The sequence below is a fragment of the Pholcus phalangioides genome, unplaced genomic scaffold (genome assembly GCF_987345545.1).
Source record: "Pholcus phalangioides strain wild (caught in Gottingen) unplaced genomic scaffold, Ppha-v1.0 ptg000003l_1, whole genome shotgun sequence".
In the NCBI taxonomy this organism is placed as follows: domain Eukaryota; kingdom Metazoa; phylum Arthropoda; class Arachnida; order Araneae; family Pholcidae; genus Pholcus; species Pholcus phalangioides.
Window position 1 is genome coordinate 34,859,900 of NW_028301596.1, and position 21,754 is coordinate 34,881,653.

The 21,754-nt window shown below is 37.2% G+C and overlaps 1 protein-coding gene across 1 annotated transcript in view; it reads left to right on the forward strand.

The window, feature by feature from the left end:
* Window positions 1-579: 579 nt before the first annotated feature.
* The window catches only part of LOC149088453 (uncharacterized), a 179,564-nt gene continuing 158,389 nt past the window's right edge, over window positions 580-21,754 (forward strand). The window contains exon 1 of the mRNA XM_089247548.1: window positions 580-796. The gene's annotated coding sequence lies outside the window, so the exon portion shown is untranslated. The remainder of the gene's footprint in view (window positions 797-21,754) is intronic.

Below are 21,754 nucleotides of genomic sequence, written 5' to 3' on the forward strand. Positions count from 1 at the left end.
AACAATAATCATGCGTGCATACCACCTAAATACCCATTCACCCAATGACCTGATGATGTTCTGGCCAGTGGAACGGAAGGAAGCGATCATCGCATCGAGACCGATGAGCAGGAAAAGAAAAAAAAATATATTATAAATAAATATATAAAGACAGAAGAGACGGGAGTTTTTTTTTCTTAAAGTATATTATACAGTCTTTAGAAGTTTGTTTTATACAGCAATGGTTCAAAGATGACACATTTCCTTGGGGCAGCGGTTCTAAATATTATATTATATAGGATTTTTCTTTTCTTTTCTTTCCCCTGGAGCGCGAAAACGACCGAACCGGTAAGAACCCGCTCGGAATATGAAATTCGGTTCCATAGAAGAACTCACCAAACAAACCCTTTCTGCTAGAGATGAAGCGCGAAATAATAATGATGATGAAAGAAAACCCGGCCCACAGTGTGAATTTTATAATGTCTACTATCCCAAGAAGAAGAGTCGGGAGATGAAAACTGACACACTGACACGACACGATTCGTCGCAGAGGGCGCTGCTGTCGCCGGTGTGATTGAGGGTGAGAGAGCTGGTTGCCATAGAGACGCGGTAACATCATCAAATGCGTTAACTTACTTGCGACTGACCAAGAATGGAAACGTGTCGTGCTTTAGTGGTTTTCGTGTGTTTTTTTGTGATGGACATGTTTTAGTGGGTTTTTTTTTTTGTTTTTGGTGTTCTTGGACTGACCGTGTTGTGTTCAAATCAAACTGAATGACAGTGTCTAAAAAAAAATTAAATGTGCAGAAGAATCAAGGTAAATATTTTTGCTTCTTTAGATTTGCGTGTGGAAATTAAATTATCCAAAATTTATCCTTTTTTTGATTCGTGGTATTTTCTTGAATAATGTGGATATTGGTAGCCCGGATAGAATGCACTTAAAATGCCGAAACATGTACTTAAAAATGTCAAAATATGCATTTAAAATCCAAAAATATGCACTAAAAAGTCCTGAAAAAGTTAAAAACTGCAAAATATATACCAAAAATGAGAAAAATATGTTTAGAAAAATAACCAGAGATATGTTTTTAAAATGCATATTCATTTACAAAAGAATATCACTTAGACATATTTATACAAATAACTTTATATTTTTTATTTAGACAACTGTAATGGCTGTTTGGTGGCTGCTCAGTAAAGAAATATCAGTAACAAAATAATTTCAATGCTATTTCTAAAAAAAACCACTTTTGACATATCTCTAGAGATATCCTTACAATAAAATGGTTGATATTTGGAAAATACAGTATTACAAACATCTCTATTAATTCACTAAATCCCACCAGCGAAAAAGAAACCGATGTTATGAAAAAATATTATGAGCAGTATTAATTTGAGAAATCACAAAAAAATTGATTGAGCTTGAATAAAGTTATTTAAGAGCTTGAAATTAAACCATGAAAAATATGCACTTATTCTGAAAATTCTTTGAATTTATGAATTTATATGCATTAATGCTTAAAAAGGCCAAAATGTATGAAAATACATATACACATATGCATTTGCATATAATCCGGGTTCTTGTCATCAATACGATTTGCATTACATATTTTATACGAGCATTTATTAATAGTTTGGAAATGTCAGAAGTAAAACAAGCACTTGCATTACCCTGAACTATATGATGATATTAATTGATTAATTATTTTCTGTGGTAAAATAATTTATTACTTAATTATACAAGTACAAAATGTTTTAGAACTAAGCTGTCTTGTGGGTTCCAAAATACCGCGATCATTATAAATATGCACATAAAAATAATAGAGACAAGTAAAAATAATAAATTGCATTAAACATTTCACAACGAGCATTCACTAACATTTTGACAATGCCAGATATAAAACAAAACACTTGCATCATCCTGAACAACATGTAATAATGTAATTATTTTCTGTGAATAGAATGAAATAACTTATTTATACATTTAGTTATACAAATACAAAATTTTTTGGTGCTTAGGTGGCTTTCGAACTCCGAAAAAACGTGATCATTATTTATATAAAAGCACAAATTATGTATAGAGAAAAAATTAATTAAATAAACCCACATACATAATTCAAAATGTGTGGCATCAGGAATAGAATTAAACAAATCATGAGAACAGGGCCGCAACTAGATGCTTGGTCACACGGAGTAAGTGCACATTTTCGCGCCCCCTTGTAATGCTGAAGGAGAGGTTTGAGAATAAAATTTGCGCCCCCTCTGGTCGAGCGCCCGGGGCACGAGACCCGCCTGCTCCCCCCTAGTTGTGACCTTGCATGAGAATCAGCGTTTAGCAAGGAGAATGTTTTAACAGCAATTTAATGAATAAAAACAATTACATCACAATATCAAAGAAATAGTTCCCCGGTGTTTGTGAATAAATGCTAACCATGCTTTTGAATAATCATTTAAGAAATATATAAGGAAAAGTGTTTCCGTTTTTGATTTGGCCAATAATTACGAAGTGACACTTTAAAAATTTAATACGTCGCTTCATAATATCCAGCCAAATTCAAAATTCACCTAACGTACATCAAACGTATGACTTCCCGTTTTTGAAAAAGTGATAATATATAATTAAATTATTTTAACCCTTAGAGAAACGCGAAGAGACCTTTTTATGAATGAAACCCCCAGCATTCTATTCCCTTTTCTGACCACCGTTGAACAATGCTCAGAAATCCTAAGCCGCTAGTCAATAATTCGAAAATCGGTGACTGTAGTTACATCAGGGATTGTAATACCATTCAACTCCTAAGAGAAACGTGGGTTGTTTGAACCAAAATGTGAGCGACCATGCACTTATCAGCACTAAAGATGTCCGTCAAACCGAAAGATACCCAGGCCACATCGCCATATGGCAATATCAGCTCATTGTCCACACGGACTGTATACCTCTGGCAATTTATTCATAAAAAAAGCATACATTACAATTATAACAACTATAAAATCATAATCTAAGTATAAAATCAGTTGCGAGATCACAATCTACGTACACAATCGGAAATCAAGCATATAATCCTATATATTCCATATTAAATCTTAATTCGAATATAAAATCCTAAATCGCATATTGGAATCAATAATAAATCAGATGAAATTCATAATCGATTTCATCCTCAATTTAAATCATTCGATTTCCACGGCATTATACTGTTCTTGTGCTATCAGTCAGTCTTCTTTATAGTTGATTAGTTTCTTTTTTCTTTGTGAACGGCGAGGTGGTGCACTTTGGTGCCATTCATTCGCCTATGCCGCAATCATATTCAAGTTCGTCTGGAGATGAGTTTTCCAAACTTTTTGTTCCCCCCCCCCATCGCCCCCTTCTTCAGAAATTTTTTTCTCTCGTCGTCTCCCAACTCTAGTAAACCCATAAGACCATAGAATCCTATGTTAACTCCGTAGGTTCTATCGCCGCCTTGGACCATTCTATCACCCATCAGGGCGGGGGGGGGGGGGGTATTGTCCACTTTGGGAAACACTGGTCTGGAGCCACTCCCTATCTAAGGCATCTTCACCCCGTTGCTCGCGAGCACCACGGTGCTCTCTGAAACACCTAAAGTGCTCGATGCCTGTGTCCGATTTCGCGCTCGTGATCACTTGATCAACGTCCCAAATAAACACCTTGTACATCTTGTACTTTTTTTTGCAATGAAGGATTCAAATTATCCTGATTTCATGCATTCAGATGTCAAACTTGTCTCAAGGGTGCTCCTCGTTTAATGATGGGTACAGGCAGGGCTGTAACTAGAATTTTTGCCGCCCTCACAACTTTAAAATTCGATAATTTTGTAATGGTGTTCTTTGTTCCCACCTAAAACTGCCGTCCGGGGCGGTTGCCCCCCCCACTCCCCCAGTTACTGCCCCTGGTACAGGCAGTGCTTGCGACTAGAAAAAAGGTTGAAGACCTCTGCCCTATCGCTTGAATTCTCGACCAGCCCCATTAGCTTCAGGTCATCTGCGAATTTGCTAACAATCCAATCGAGTATCTGGCAGATTTTTTTTTAAAAATACCTAATAGTAGACGAAAAACATTGTTGCTATCTGGAACACACACACACACACACCCACCTGAAAACCATTTTCAAAAATATTTTTCGTCACATCCTTAGATTTTTCATTTTTAATTTCGATTTTTGAAACTCTTTGATTGCACGAGACGAACGTATGCGCAAAACTTTGTACATCGTGATGTACAAAGTTTTGCGCTTTATTGTTGCGTGATGTTGCAAAGTTTTTGCGATGTATTCAGGGCTTGAAAGCGAATTTTTTTAATGTATGGCAGGTGGCATTTATCTTAACAAGTTTGTTTGTAGTATCTACTATTCGATATAGTGGAAAACGCCTTTATTTTTTTTTTTAACCCTGTAAATAACACCATCTGCTAGTTACATGAAGACATATACTAATTATAAAAGAAATAAAGGAAATTTCGTATACAAATTACGAACAGAGAATTTCAACGCACACCCTCCATACTCAAGACGAGAAGACAAATGAGAAGTACCATGAAATATTATCAAACTTTCTGGTTTCGTTTTCCTGTCTCTCCCCCCCCCCCCCCACAAATAAACTAGAGAAACATTCCAAGGGTGGAGACAGAAATAACTTCATATCAACCCTATCGGATCTAAATGCGGCACCATTATAAACAAGGGGGGAAAAAAGCAGTAAAAATATAACCACCATGTTATAAAAAAAAATGTATACACAAAGATTGTAATGTATGAATGGAAAAGCACAAAAGACCCACAGTACCACACGTCTTTTTTTTGAAACATGTGGGAATCACGCCCTTCCGTCGGACGTGATATTGTGATGAGGGTGGCCACCGGCCAAGCAGAACACACACAGTACTTATCTTGCCATCATACTTATACACCTACGTCAATTTTTAGCTCTTTCTTTCAGAAATAGCCCAGGGAATGTCTAGCATGACCGTTCCTTTTTTTTGTTGCTCCTTCGAAACGAGAGGTTTCGACCTCTAACAGGTGAACTGTTGCACCTGTGAAGGCAACGCCTGTGGAATTTATTCCTTCTATGCTACGATCATAACACATTGTGAAATATCATCCGAAATTTTTCTTTTTGAAACTCATCAAAAAATTTTCAGTGACATTTTCGATGTTGGATATCCTATCCCAAAACGCTCTAAATGAATCTGATTTCTTCGCTATCATCTAAAGAAAAATCATAACAAGTAAATATTTCTTAATATATACATAGTTATGAAAACAAATCCTAAGACCCAATTGCGTTCTTAAGAAAAAAAATCAGTTTTTTTTTCCAATCTTCGAAGCATTTTCATCCCTAAGAATGTTTTTAGAATTTTTTTTCTTTTTAAAGTTCGTCCTTTTGTAGATTTTCGCTGGTTTGGAGGCTATGTGGCTTTGCGGCTTCCGACAGCTCTGAATCACACAATGATTTTTCGCACAAGAAATTTTGAAGGGCGAGCAACAAATGAGAATAAAATTCTGGGAATGGCGGATGTGATAAACTATCACCTATGTCGTGGAATTTGTTTTGGGTGACGAAAGCAAAATATGCATTTTTCGTAAAGAGTTACAGAAATAATTCATGCATTTTATATCTCGGAAGTTTACCTTCGATTAACTTCACGGAACTTTTCGAACTTCTTTTTCTTCCCAACCGTACGATCACATACCCAGTCCATATTTCTAGGAATTTCTAACTGAAAGGTCGTCACCGGAATATGCAAGCAACACCCCACTGGGGCAACAAGTGCGAGTCGCGGGACTCCGCGGCCAGGAAACTATCTTTTGGTTGTTGTTTTTGTTGTATTTGATTACTCAAAAAATAAAATTCCGATCGGCTCCATTATGGGTCTTTTCCGATATTCACCTTCAAGGCATCGTCATCGACATTCAATTAGTGATTCACTCTTATCGCCATTCGCATTTGAATTTTCATGATGCTGTCGATTGAAGTTCTAAAGTTCGATTGATAAATCTTATATTCACTTCTATTTCCACCTTTAAGACATCGTCATTCATTACAACAGTTCATCAAATCCGATCCTCATCTTCTAGACTGAAAAATTCTTAAATTTAGAACTTCACGAAACGATGGAACTGTTCATAGCCGTAACCTAGGGTCTTCATCTTTTCAGACATCGCTGGCTAAACTGGAAACTTCCACGAAGTATACGAGCCAAACATGTTCACTGCGAAATTCAAAATTGGAATCTCGATTCATAAAGACCACGTGTAATGCACAATGTCGGCGTCTCAACGGTTGGGCAAATAGGGCCTGTGTTTAGGGACCCGAATCAGACAGAAACCTTTAAATTATTGAAGGACTTTGTTATTAAATGTTTTTTAACTAATCATGATTTTTCATCACTTCTTTAATTATTCTCTTCATTATTTCTTATTAATTCCCTGATTATTACTCTATTTAATTCTAAAATGTCCTCTAGTATTAATTATGAAATTATTTTGTTCACTAATTCTTGAAATTATTTCTCTTTCTTTCAAACATTTGGAAATGATTTCATTCATTAACCCCTTTACAAAGTACAGGCTTTTGGCAACAAATTTAGATTACCTCTATTTGACGTATTGGCGATAAATCCGGTAATTTTGTCCTAGGCTAGTTAGAAAAAGAAGGGAAAAGGGAGAAAAAATAAATAGAGAAGGGGGAATAGTGTAATAGATAAGTAATATATATACATAAGATAGTAATGTACATAAACTATACTAACGGTTTGAAACAGTAATTGAATTAAGAGATGATCTTTTGTCGGTCCGAAATATACTACTGATAAATTCAATTTTCTGGATGTTATTCAGGAACGAATATTCGGAAAGAAAAGCAATTTGTATCTTCTGGGAATCAAACCAGGTTCAGGTTCCCCTTCCATATCGGGCAAGTGCGCTAACCAATTCACCAGAGACAATTCACTTTCTCAGTATATTTCGGGTAAAAAAAAACGTGATTTCAGCCCCGTTCACATGTTTAATAAAACATCCCGGGAAGTTCCCGGTAACGGGGATTTTCGCTACACACCATTCACATGACGTTTAGTTTATGCCGGTAACCCTCCCCCCCCCCCCCCTCTTTCCGAAGTCGTGACTGGTTACGTGGCTTGAACGGAAGTGGTTGATTCAAGATTTTTTTCGATACGTCAATAATGGATGTAAGGGGACAGTTGGCCCCCTCTCGATAGGAGGCTCAAAAGTAGAGAGCAATGTAGGCATGTGTAGTGCTTTCAATGACTTTTTCGCGTCGGTTTTTAATGGAGATAATGATATTCGATATACGGGTGTTGCATGGGGTAATAAAACGCTCAACGATATTCAAGTGGAAGACGTGGAGGTCCTAAATCTTCTAAGAAATGTATGTGCAAGCAAAGCACCAGGACCAGATGATATCTATCCCAGGGTTCTCAGGGAAGGTGCTAATGAATTGTTGGGGCCAGTCGCACAGATATACAGGAGTAGTGTTGCTGAGGGTATCGTCCCGAGAGATTGGAAACTGGCTAACGTTGTTCCTATATTTAAGAAGGGTAGTAGAGAAGTGGTGTCTAATTATCGTCCAGTGAGTTTGACGAGCTCCCTCTCGAAAATTTTGGAAATTATCATCAAAAGGCAGTTTGTGAAGTGGATAGACGAGAATAATGTATTGTCGGATAATCAGCATGGGTTCAGGAAGGGGAAGTCATGTGTAACTAACCTCCTTTGCTTCTATGATTACGTGACTAAGGCTTTGGGTAAGAGCAAAAATGTCGACGTGGTTTACCTTGATTTCCAGAAGGCATTCGATCGGGTCCAACATGGCAAACTCTTGAAGCGTTTACACGAGATTGGAATAGGGGGCAACTTGCTGAATTGGATAGAATCGTGGTTAAGAGATAGGTCGCAACGAGTTATGGTGAACGGGGAATTCTCTGGTTGGACAGACGTCACAAGTGGAGTTCCTCAGGGAAGTGTCCTTGGCCCCATACTTTTTTCACTTTTTATCGATAAACTCGATCAGGGTATCGATGGAATTACTAGCAAATTCGCAGATGATGTGAAGCTAATGGGGGTAATCGGGAATGAAAGCGATAGGGAGTTGCTCCAGACCAACTTAAACAAGATTGCAGCATGGGCAAATGAATGGAGCATGACGTTTAGCGTAGATAAGTGCATGGTCGCTCATTTTGGTTCGAACAACCCACGGTTCTCTTACGAGTTGAATGGTGTCACTATCCCGGATGCAACTAGAGTCACCGATTTGGGAATTCTCATTGACGAGCGACTTAAGTTTTCTGAACATTGTTCAGCGGTTGTCAAAAAATCGAATAGAATGCTTGGTCTCATTTTCAAAAAGGTCTCTTCGCGTTCTCCTAAAGTCATTCTTCCGCTTTTTCGAGGCTTAGTTCGTCCTGGACTGGAGTATGCTGTAAGGTTTTGGAGACCATACCTACAGAGGGACATAGACTTGGTTGAAGGGGTGCAGAGAAGAGCTACGCGTGTCCTTATTGGCACACAGGGCTTGAGTTATGAAGAAAGACTTCATTTTTTGAATATGTTTACATTGGATGAACGCAGGTGTCGAGGAGATATGATCGAAGTGTTCAAAATTTTCAATGGGATGGATAGGATGGACCATGAACTTTTAGTACACCGCCAATCGACTGCTTTTACAAGGTTACACCAGTATCGATTGGTGAGGGACAATGCAAGGTTATGGTGTCGCAGGGAATTTTTCTCCAATAGGGTTGTTAATAAATGGAATAGCTTACCCCCGGAGGTAGTAAATTGTAACACAATTGACACGTTTAAAAAGAAATACGATAAACATGTTGGGGTAAATCGGGAAGCTATCCATTCTTAGAATAAGACAACCATAAGTATGCTTTATGGGCATTGTATAATATTTTATCACGTGTATATATTGTTTATAACTTGTGTTAATTGCATTTTTAATTGGGTTGCTGTATTTTTGAAACATATGACAACCATATTTTTATGGGCATCTTTTTATCAGCCACCTCGTTGGGCATTTTGCCTGTTGTGGTGTTGTATTTGTATTTGTAAGATGGCTGACGACTGACGAAGGAGCTTACAGTAGTTTTCGCGGCGCAAAGGATTATGGGAGAGAAGGTCGGTGTCGACTACCAATCCACCCCAAGAAAGATGGGCTTTTTTGATGAGCTTCTCTCCCACCTTTTTTTCCCCTTCGAGGGGAAAAAAGTTGCCATACCGGTAATTATCACCAAAGCGACCCCCAATCTTACACATGTGAACGGTGCTTTCTTAATACAAAACGCCATCTAAGGCGAAAAATTGCTGTAGTTAAGGGAGGTTACTACTACTACTACTACTTAATCGTACATAGACCTCGTCCACACTGCTCTGCAGAATTTCTAACGAATTGGTGCATGTTCAAATGTACATGTACGTGTTGTGAACCTAATGTGACGTTTGTTACTGTGTAGTGACGTCCCATCTGGCATCAATTTTTCTAACTATGAGTGAAGTGTAATGATTGAATAATTGTACCGTTGTATGCCTGTTGCTCTCTGCAATGTCTTCACTCAGTGCTTCATGCTAATGATGCGTGTTATAAGAAATTGTAAATTGTGTCTCTGGTGTATTGATTAGCGTGCTTGCCCGGTATTCAAGGGAGGATCCGGATTCGATTCTCGGAGAAGACAAATCACTTTTTCTTTCCAAATATTCATTTCGGCACATAACATCCAGAAAACTGAATTTCTCAGTAATTGAACTGTGTACCCACATAATCGAATACCTCGCTTAATTAGATATCATGGAATCGTCCGATATTCGTTTAAACGGGGACGACTGTATCATCCTTTCAATAACCAAACTGTTTTCTTTAACGAAACTCAAACTTTGTTTCTGGTCCATTCGGAATTATATTAAAGAGTATTCACACAACGTATGCCCTTAAAAAAAATAAAATACACATAAGAATCAGTTATTCTTCCGAAGACTGTATATAACGTTCCCATAAATACCAAGAACGTATTCTAGATCAAATCAGCATCTGCTTCCTGGTTGTCGTCATGAGAGAAATCGTTCTCTACGAGAGACGATATATACAATAACACACACAATTACTCTCTCGCTTCTTCCTTGGTATACCGAATATGTAATGTCTGACAAGAACGACGACTTCTTGGCACGTTCATCGTGAGTATCGGCTATTGAAGGTTTGTCAAGAAACCTGAATAAGTACGGGCGGAAAAGAAAAATATTTGCATTAGAATTCCACGAACATTCGGAACCCAGACTTGTATGGAAACATGTGAACACTTACAGGCATGCATGCATGCATACCACGTAATATGTAAATGTGAATATATTTTCGTCATCCATAACCGTTTTTTCCCATCTATAACGTCTTTTGTTTTTACCGCCTCTCGATTGTTTTCGTAAGTCATTGTATTTTATATGGAAGCTCGAATCTGTAGTCTAAGTATCGAGAAGTAAATAATCGACAAAAGTCTTTAACCCCGCGTCTATATCAGAAAAATGGCCATCACTTCATAAAGCATACCACTCACTCGGTATAATATACAGGGTGAATGTGAATGTTCTGCCAAACGAAAAAGGTTGATAGACGAGCCCAAGTAGAACATGAAACACCCTACCAATCGAGAACCACATTCTGTCTCGAACAGTTTTCGAGTTATGATGGATAACCGATTATAGAAAAAAAAATGCTCCAAGTCTAAAACAATCCGAATTTGTGAAGTTTCTTAGAGACTTACACGCAAAATAAGCATGTATTTGGAAAAAGCAGAAAACATATTATAAAGTGACACTAATTTCATCGAAATATCTGGATTATTTGGTGAACTACAAGTGCTGAAAAATTGGCGAAGTTCAAAATCGAGTTTTTTTCCAAAATTTTTAATCGTCAATTATTGAAACGGATTTATTCCACGAGAAAGAACACCCTCTTTTTTCTAGCTACAATCAGTTAAACTGACTGAAAAATTGACCATTGCAAAAGCTTTCGAAAGAGTCTACACTGCATCATATCGGTGTTCTGGTTGAGGAGAAATTTTGCCTTTTATTCACAATACATCGCAGAAATCAGCGTTTGTCGAAGTAGGTATTCGACGAAAATTTGAAATTTTCGGATACAGATGTTGGTGACTGATTTTGCAGAAAAAATCCTAAAGGTGACGTTACCTCTATTTACAGGGTATTTGTATTCAATGGAGAGCTTTTCAAGCACTTGAGAGATTGGTGAAGTGAAAAATCGAATTTTGTCGCCACACAAAACCTACTAAAATTACTTCGACGAACGCAGATTTCAGTGATGTTTTGTAAACAAAAGACTAAATTTCTCCTGCACCGGAATACCGATATGGTTTGTTGTAGGCTCTTTCGAAAGCTGGTGCAATGGACAATTTTTTTGGTAAATTTTACCGGTTTTTAATTAATTTTTTTTAAATTATAGAAGGGTATTTGCCAGGCCCGCATTTGAGGGGAGGGTCAGGGGGAGTGATTGCCTCCCCGAATCAAAAAAATACATTAGAAATGAACAAACATGGTGAAATATGTATACAGAGTGAATCCGACCTATTCTGCCAAACGAAGAGAGGGGGGGGGTGAAAGACGAGCCCAAGTGGATCATGAAACAATCTACCAACCCTGCCCTATCTCGAATCGTTTTCAAGTAATGGTGGATAATAAGGCCGTCTTAAGAGCATCATGGGCCCCCGAGCTAAATGATTTTTCCGAGGCCCTACCTATATATAGCAAATTTTCGAATAGTTCAACTACTTCTCATTTTTGTCAGGCCCCTTCTCTTGAGGCCTCCGGGTGGGCCCATGCGTTAAGACGGCACTGGTGGATAACCGATTATGAGTAAAAAAATTGCGTCAAGTCTGAAAAAACCCGGGTTCGTGAAATTTCTGAGAGACCTACACGCAGACTAATCACATATTTGGAAAGGGCAGAAAAAAATTCTATGAGGTCACACGCAAATTTCATTGAAATATCTGATTTAATAGCGAGCTACAGGCGCTGAAAGATTGGCGAATTTCAAAATCGAATTGTCACCAAAATTTTAAATTCCGAATTACTCATACACCCTTCTATTTACAATCGGTCAAATTTGCCAAAATACTTCTCCATCCCACCAGCTTTCGAAAGAGCTTGAAATAAACCAAATCGGTCATCCAGTTCAGGAGAAATATTTTGTCGTTTTTTTTTTGCAATACATCACTGAAATATGCCTGTCGCTGAAGTCAAAATTCGAGGAAAAAATAAGCAACGATTAAAATCCTAAATGCTCATGCTAAATTGTATAAGAATATCTGTAGTATTTGAGAAAAAGAAATTGAGTGCCTAAAGTTAGTAGAGAATTTTTAAATGTTCCTTAAAGGAAGAATATTTTTTCCATAGGAAAGCATGGGAAGCCAAGATAGTGCACCCTTTAATGACGAAGTAATCAAATTAGATCAACAAAAATGATTAATTATTCATTCCCCTGCAGAAAGACAAATTTTGAACTGTGCATGTTTTTTCCAAGATGTCCTTTTAAAGTTGCAGCCAGGGTTGTAAAAATAACTGTAAAATACAAAAGCAGTGGTGATGATGCCGCATGAATTATTTTATTGATCAGTATTTCTTGCCAGATAGCAATAAGGAAGTCTCTGCCCATTTTTTAAATATCGTGACATCTCTTTTATTCCGTTCTCAGGTCATAAATCCTGATTTCATATTTATTTGAGACGCATCTTATAAATTTCGGCTGCTGCGGATTAGTGTAATCGGGAAGATGCCATTAATCTTTTCGTGTTTTCCTACCAGCGATGTCATTCTCGAGAGATAAGGAGAAAGCAAATAAGAAAATTCCCAGCCGAAAGTAAAAAAAAAAGGAAACACATATATATAATTTAAGAAGCCTGTTTTTTCTGTTTCTCTTTTGGTTAATGTAATGTGAGAGAAAAAGGTAATACAAAAAAAACCAGCAGAGTGTGATCGTTAGTGTCAATCAGTGGCTCCTCCTAACGACGTTTCGCATTACTTACCTGTGGGGGAGGAGATTGCACACATTAGTTGCTGGCGATCGGATAATGTCCTTAATGTCGAATCGATACCTACCGAGATATATATATGTATAAAAAATAAGGAAAAGGCATTGATTATTTGGCTTCTTGATTCAAGATTCTGTGCTTTGTCATTTATTTTTGATGTCATTTATCAGGTTTCCTTTATTTCTTTATTCCTATGGAAGCCATTTCCATGATAACGATAGGCACTATTTGATTTCTGATTAGATCGGAAAGTTTCTTCAGATATTCCAAAAAAATGTGAAATTTTGTGTGGTTAGTATTATTTGATTAGGAGTGGGGGGTCTCCTACCTTTGATATCATCCAAAAGAATTAATTAACCATTAATTTATTTCGAATTTTGTAGACATATTTTCCATTGTATATACTATCCAACACAAAGAAAACTTTAGATTGAAAACTTTGAAGATTGCTTCCAATTTCAATACGAAGCTATTATAACGACTATAAATTGCCTTTTAAATGAACTCAAACTTGAAGAATTGACAAATAATCGACAATGTTCAAAGTTCCGCGTAGCTTTAGTGTATGAAAAAAGTTACTGGTGAAGAGCCCACCAATTGATAGTATAAATATATTCGAAGTTATAGCGTGAAGCATGATTTACATATTTACATAATGCAAAGTTCCAAGGACTTCTTAAACCGCATCGATGCTGTCTTTAAATATATTCTCATGAAACGTCTGGAACTGAGAGCTTCTGGTGAAACGAGGACGCGGAAGTTTTCTGTGGAAATGACGTATTTATCTCCTATTTTCAAAGTCAAATATGTGCATTAAAAAGGCATGAAGTGGATAGCTCGTCATCAAGCCATCCATCATCACACGAGCAGTTTTTTTATTCATTACTATCAGTGCGCGAGCTCTCATATTATTGCTCATTTTGTCACATTATGGCCTCTTTATGCAATCAGATGGACTAATTAAATCAGGACGTAGACTTTGAGAGTCAAATCCGGAAGGATAGGCAATTAATTATTCTGTTCCGATATACTCTGAAGGGCTGATCTGTTAACTACTTATTTACAATAAGACACAGAACCAAGGATATTTTTCTCTGCGGAATTTCTAACGAATCGGTACATACCGGAATGCGTGTCCTGAGTGTATATGTTGCTCCTAACGTATTTATGTTGTCAGACTTGTTTTGTTTTTGCTGGGGTTGCGATCTGTCTTCCATATTTTGAAGTGAAGATATTAAATACTTGAATTTTCATGAGTTAAGAAAGTTTTTATATTGTAGGTCTGTCTGCTCTCTCTTCGGAGAGATTTTTTTTTTTTTTTCAAATTGGAGACCGGTTCGCATTAGCGACTCGAAATTGGAAAATCGACTTTGGCCGACCCACCACTGTGTTACCGACGGAGTTAGAACCTGAATCCTTTCGATGAGAGTCCAGCACGATGAATTAATCCTTACAGTGGCAATGACGAGATATCTCGCCTAACTTGATGCTTTGTATTTCAACCATTTCGAGGTATCTCGCTCCCACGAAACCCTCTAATTTCGGCAATGCCAAGAACAGATACTGTTGTAAGTTCGTTTTCTCCTGATAGCTATACTTCTCATTTCCCTCCCAACCTGTGAGATCAACTTCCAATTACCAGAGTCAGGTTTTGTTCAAAGCTCGATAACACAAGGAGGGAGACGGTGGTTTCTTTTCTTTGCCTTCGGTATAGTATATGAATGTGCGTACATTATAAACAGCAGAAAAAGGTAGAGTATTTGTCTTCCTTGTTTTTTTTTATTGTTATTATTTTCGATTTTGGGCTGTGGAAAGCATGTATAAAGTACACAAAATCGGAAAACTATTCTTCATAGAAAGTTTAGCGATTTCCTCTGTGGCTCTTATATTGCGGAGCAGGGAATAAAATTTAAAAACCGCTTAAAAGGTTAACTGCCAATAATTAACGATCTATAACTTGAGTTACAATATACATGTTACGGTAAATGTGATAAATCGGTTATTATGCATATTTACCAATCGTCTTGGTAAGTTTGATAAATTTATAACATTTACCGTGGAATATGCATGATACCCAAGCGTCGTTGGTAAGTTTGATAAATACTAAAAAAAAACATTGTCGCTTATACCTCCTCCTCACCAGAACATGGCCCGCCGCTCCATCACTTATACTACTTCACCAAACACCAACTCTGGCCATTCCGCTATATTGCAATTTACTGCTATTAATGAGATGGGTTGGAAATGATGTCGCTGTCTATTGGTGATCGCCTCAAGTTCGTTAGGGAAAATATCTTATCCATATCCTCCCTCGGGTTCGAACCCTGGACCGTGACAGCATCTTACCACCACGCCACTCGGGCGTTATAACACTTATGCTGGATATTATGCATAGTGCCCACACAAACGTCTTTGTGAATTTGATACTGAAATCGTTATCACTTCCATCGGCAATTATGCATAATAACCAAATGTAGTTGGTAAATTTGATAAATACTTGAATTATTTTTGGCCTTTATCTGTGATTATGCATAATACTCTAGTGAAATTGATGAATTCGATAAATATGAAAAAAATTCCAAATGCGTCTAGCATACGCGATCATCTGTCACTATAGCTTAGTTGGTAGAGCACTCAACTGGCATTCGAGGGACCCGGGTTCAAATAGTGGCAGACATGAAATTTTGCTTCCAGCATGGCCCAAGTTCTCTTCGACCACCTGCTGAAATTTCTTTATTGAGACGGAGCTACGGGACATGATCTGGTTAAGAGGAGGAGTATGTGTGATGAGAATATAGTCGGACCCCGATATAATGGTAACAAATTTTACTATCGTACCCTGATATAATGATAAAATACATGTAGGAATTATCATGCATATTATATCATATAGTACAATTTATCATGTTTACCAACGACGCGACGCTTGGGTATTATGCATAATCACCTATAAAAGTTGATCATTGATCATTTTTGTCGCACCACGGTCATTTTCTGCACACAAGGGCTAATTAGACCAATACCTACAATTTATTGCAGATTCCGAATGACGGACTTTTTTATGCTCACCGAAGGGTTGGTGTAATAATCCCCTCGGGGTGGGGGACTCCTTGTTGTAGCAATCTTTTTCTACGGTCTTTTATGGTCGTGTCGTCATTTCTGTTGTACCCTCGCGTCAGGAAAGTTTCTGACAAGGATGAATCGGTTATCGAACTCGCGATACCTCTAAACATTCTCTGGTACTTTAGCAGGCCTGTAACTAGGCTGGGCAAACCGGGGCACTGCCTCAGGACCCAAGTCAAATGGGAGGCCATACAAAAAGTGTACACTTAGTTTGCAAATTTGCATAATGATAACCCCTTTCAAGGGGACTCCAAGTGAAAGTTTGCTCTGGAGCCCCGAGAAGACATGTTATCCCTGTACTTTAGTGTGTGTGAGAGAGAGAGAGAAATTTAGGAAAATTTATCAAATTTACTCAAAAACGCTCAGTGATTATGCATAATGGCCGGATTTATCACGTTTACCGTGTAACATACGCAAAGATTTTGAACTTCGTATTAAATATTTATAGTGAGATTTGCACTTTCCAAGATCTTCAAAAGTTGCATAACCATATTTTGTTTTAATGTGATAATATATTAATGAAAATATGGTCTCAATATATGGCAGTACAGTTTCGTACGTCTCTTTCTCAAGAATCTCACCAGAAATAAGAATTCAGCAAACAAAGGGTTCACTTCAACGAGACCGAAATAATTAGGTTAGGACAGTTTTGTTCATCGTGGATATGTCGGTAGTGATTTCTTCCCTATTTTTTCACAGATCAGTGGTTGATGGTCACGGTCTTGCGGTTCGTTGAACGTCTAACAAGGAGTTGAGTCGTCTATCCCATGACTATATACTCTGCCAGTAAGTTATGGGAACTGATTCCGAGATGAACGACATCCCCCTTGTTTGTTGCAGTGTTTTTTTTATCAGTGTGTTACCAAAACACGGTGTTTTCACGCGGCACGGGAAGGAAAAACCGAATCATATTCGGTTATATTGGACAGTAGGTTACACCCAAGATAACAACAACAACAACAAAATCTTATTGAAAATCGATTAGACAAGGAGAATAGATTCGATGATAGCTGCGTTCACTACGTAACATGATAATATTGTTATGTACGAACCAAAACTCCACGAACGACCTCGATTTCCGGAGGCCGAAATCATTGGACATGTTCAGGAATATTTGAATATCGTTCGATATATAAGATTCGAATTTCGTCACCCATGACGCAAATGACCTTCCAAGAATGCGTCACTGTCAACGAATAAACAAAAAAAAAACTTCTTCGACGTGAAAAAATGCTTCCGAACGAGAAATCTCCGATCGATTCAATTAGGATGACTCAAATAAGAACGAGTCAGCGCATCACGCCAATATTTTCCCAACGATATCAGTAGCGTGACGTATACCTTATAATGGAAATGATTTAATCGAATTTTTTTTTAGTCTGGCTCTCTCTCTCTCATGGCAATTTCCCTTCCCATATTCCTGCCCGTAATTAGATTTCATGGCGAATTGACTCTATAATGCATCTCTCTCTCTCTCTCTCACTCCTTCACTCGTCACGCGTGGATATCTCACGCTACACGATATTTTTGAAGGATAACGCCATATACAGGGTGCATATCTAACAGCTCGCACTACAATTTACTGGCAAACCGTCGATCCTAGAGGCATACTTCCAATTCGAAAAAGTAACTAAATAATATGTAGCACTCAGATATGCCATTCATGTTGCAAGAGGTTGTAATGTATAGTTATTAAAATAAAGAAATTAACTTTTTATACGGATACCCTGTTTTCAAAACCTGAGTTAGAAAGTTGTTGCCATATCTCTACTGAGGCCAAGAAAAGAAATTCCTCGTTTCTTAAGTACAAAATTCGCTGAAATATTTGAATTCAAAACTCGGAGGAAAATTGGGGTGAAAACAGCATAAACAAGGGGGGGGGGAACATTTCCTATTTTAGTTTACACTGATTTCTAACTTTTCTCCGATTTTTGAAATCAAATATGTCAGTGAATATCACACTTAAAAATGTAGACGTTTTTTTATTGGCCTCGGGAAATACAGAGCAACAACTCTTTAATTGTTGCGAACCTGTATAATTGTCAGAATGAATAAAATGAACTTTTTTACATTCGTTCTAGCTTTCAGCTTCCCGTGCTGTTGTTAGCTGTGAACCCTGTGTGTGTGTGTGTGTGTGTGTGTGTGTGTGTGTGTGTGTGTGTGTGTGTGTGTGTGTGTGTGTGTGTGTGTGTGTGTGTGTGTGTGTGTGTGTGTGTGTGTGTGTGTGTGTGTGTGTGTGTGTGTAAAAAACGTTGCCACACACGGCATTTCCGAAACAATATTCAGTAGTGAGAACGTGAACAGTTAGTTCTCACGATGCTCCTAAGAATTTTAAATTATTAAATTAAACAATTTTATTCATTTATTTGTTACCTAAACCAAGTGAGTAGGCTCTAACAATGATTCTAGAAATTTCTAGTAATTGTTTTCAGTGATCGCTTCTAGGAACTATAGTAGGCACGCTTTTGGAAAAGATTCTGACAAATATTGAAAAAGTTTTATTGGCAAATTCTATAGAAATTTTTCAAACGATGTTTCTAGAAAAATTTTTAATGGAGCTACTTGAAAAAAAATTCAATCTTACTACAAAAAAAAAAATTTTTAGCTATGCTATAAAACGAAATTCATAATTCATAAACGATAATGATGCATCATTCAACATTCAATCAACATCCTAAACGATAGATCGGCCGTACGGAACCTGACGATTCAATTAAACATCACTGGCCTCCAGGATCGCCGGACCTCACAGTGTTCGATTTCTTCTTGTGGGGGGTTTATAAAAGACTAAGTTTATGTGCCTTCCCCTTCCAGCTACATTAGCTGAACTGAAGATACGCATAACAGCAGCCGTGGAAGCAAGAGATGCAAACATGCTCACAAAAGTTTGGGACGAACTTGACTACCGTATAGACATATGCCGTGCATCCCAAGGTGAACATATTGGTCACCTTTAATTTGGTTTGTAAAAAAACTAACTTTATGATTAGCCATGTAGTACGAAATTAATGTTAAGTATCTATGTGTTCAGTATTTTTCGCGTAATATACGCATTTCAAATCTGGTGATTCTTTTTGAAACCCCCTGTATATGAAATCAATTGGCTTTCTGGATATTATGCCGAGGTGAATAGGATAAAAGTGTAATTTTTCTCTCCACCGGGAATCGAACCCAGCATTTCTTGCTTACCGGGCAAGCCAACTGACCATAATACCATATATAGAGAGAGACGATCCTTTTTTCTTTAAAATACGCATAATAGCATGACTTTCTTAGTAGAGACTGCAGTCTCTTAACCTCAGCTAATGGCCTCCAGGCGGCAGCAGTAGGGATGGATGTAGATTTTTTGCTCGGCTAAGATAAATGAAATCAATAGGCTGTTCACCTCGGCATAATAACTAGAAAGCCTATTGATTTCATCTAGCAAAAAATTATTTTCAAATATGTGAACAAAAAAAATTGTTTCTAATGTGGCTAGCGAAAAAAACAATTTTTTTTTTCAAATATGATAGCAAAAAAACTATTTATGACGCAAGCAAAATTAAATCACAATAGTAGCAAAAAAACATATACAATCACAGCAAAAAATGTATACAATCATTGAAAAATGATTTTTTGACAATATCTTTAAAACATTTATCAAAAAAGCATCTAAAATTGATTATTGCGCTATATATATATATATGCAAATACAAATACAACGCCACAACCGGCAAATTGCCCAACGAGGTGGCTGACTTAAGAACATCATGGATCCCCGAGCTATTTTTTGGAGGCCCTACCTACTACTACTACTACACCACACATGCACCCCCCCCCCCCCAACGAATCGGTATATGCGGGAATGTGCGTGTACGTGTAGCAAACCTGACGTGAAGTTTTGTTGTTTCTCTGTAATGCTTGTTATGTGTTTATATATATATATATATATATATATTTCCAGAAATTTATTTTCCCACAAAACTTCCAGAAATTTATTTTCCCACAAAACTTCCAGAAATTTATTTTCCCACAAAACTTCCAGAAATTTATTTCCCCACAAAACTTCCAGAAATTTATTTCCCCACAAAACTTCCAAAAATTCATTTTTTGCCACAATCTTTCCAGAAATTTATTTCCCCACAAAACTTCCAGAAATTCATTTTTCCCACAAAACTTCCAGAAATTCATTTTTCCCACAAAACTTCCAGAAATTTATTTCCCCACAAAACTTTCAGAAATTTATTTCCCCACAAAACTTCCAGAAATTTAGTTTTTCCAACAAAACGTCCAGAAATTATTTTCCCATTATAAGTCCAGAAAGTATTTTAGCTTTTCAACTTTTCATTTTTTATGCTTCCAAAAAAAAAACAGCTATGCTTCTAGTGTAGTAAAAATATTTTCAAACAATAGTTCTCTCTCTCTCTCTATCTCTCTCCTGGAAATTGAACTTAACGAATCGTTATGCAGTATTATGCATAGGTATTATGTATGTGTACAGATATATCCAGATTTTTTTTAAATGTATGTAACAAGAACATCTCACGAAATGGATAAAAGAGAACGTCAATGACCATTTATCGAACAAAATGATTATCATGTCTCATGAGAAAAAGAGAATATTACGTTTCTTTTTTTTTTTCTTTACACGGCCAATTTCCGTCCGAAATTGCAACGATCATTAAAAAGCATTCGTGCATGATTATGTACTTGTATTTGTGTGTGTGTGTGTGTGTGGGAAGATCAAAATAGGTATTTTTCTACTGTGTCGAGACTCCTTTTTCACGGGTCACTGTGTCATTAAGATTGCGTTTCGCTCGCTCTCTCTCAAAAGAAAAATCAAGAAATCAGTATTATGCATGTGATGATGATGGTTTAACATCTTATTTTCTCTCTCAACGACCATCGCCTAATAAAACATCAGGGCAGCGATGCATCAAGAACCGATCCAGAAAACAAAAGCGAGTCACGCGAGCATTTAGTGCCATTGTTATTAAAGGACGGAACCATGATAATATCTGTTTCCGGTCACGTTCATCATGATCGGCCGTTAACAGCGACAGTTGACTTCGTCTTTTTTACATATGGGCCGGCCTTTTTTTAGAAAAAGATAAATAAAAAAATAATAATACCATATCAACTATAGGCTTTCACTTTCAGGGCTTTGATTCAGGGATAATACCCAACCGAATTCGCGTAGGAGAAAGCCGAACGACATCAAGAGACAATCCACTGATAAGACTGTATCAAGACGGTAACCGTGCGTAGCCTATACTTACAACCCACGTACGTACAAGTAAATGAATGGTATCGTTGAAACGTTTGAACTGCTATTGATTGCCCGAGAAATATTCTCCATATGTTTTCTGAATGGCTTTTCAAAATTAATGTATGGAATTAGGATGACTGTCAAAAAAACTAGGGGTGATAAATTCTGATTATAAAACCTTTGTGCAAAGATACACTCTTATTTTAATGACTTAAGAATAAATTTCGTAGGTTGAATCATTATTTATCAGGATTAATAGCGTTGTTTTTTGAGTAGACCTATCATATTTCCTTGAGACAAAAAAAAAGGAGGACTCACCAATTACAGCTATCCTT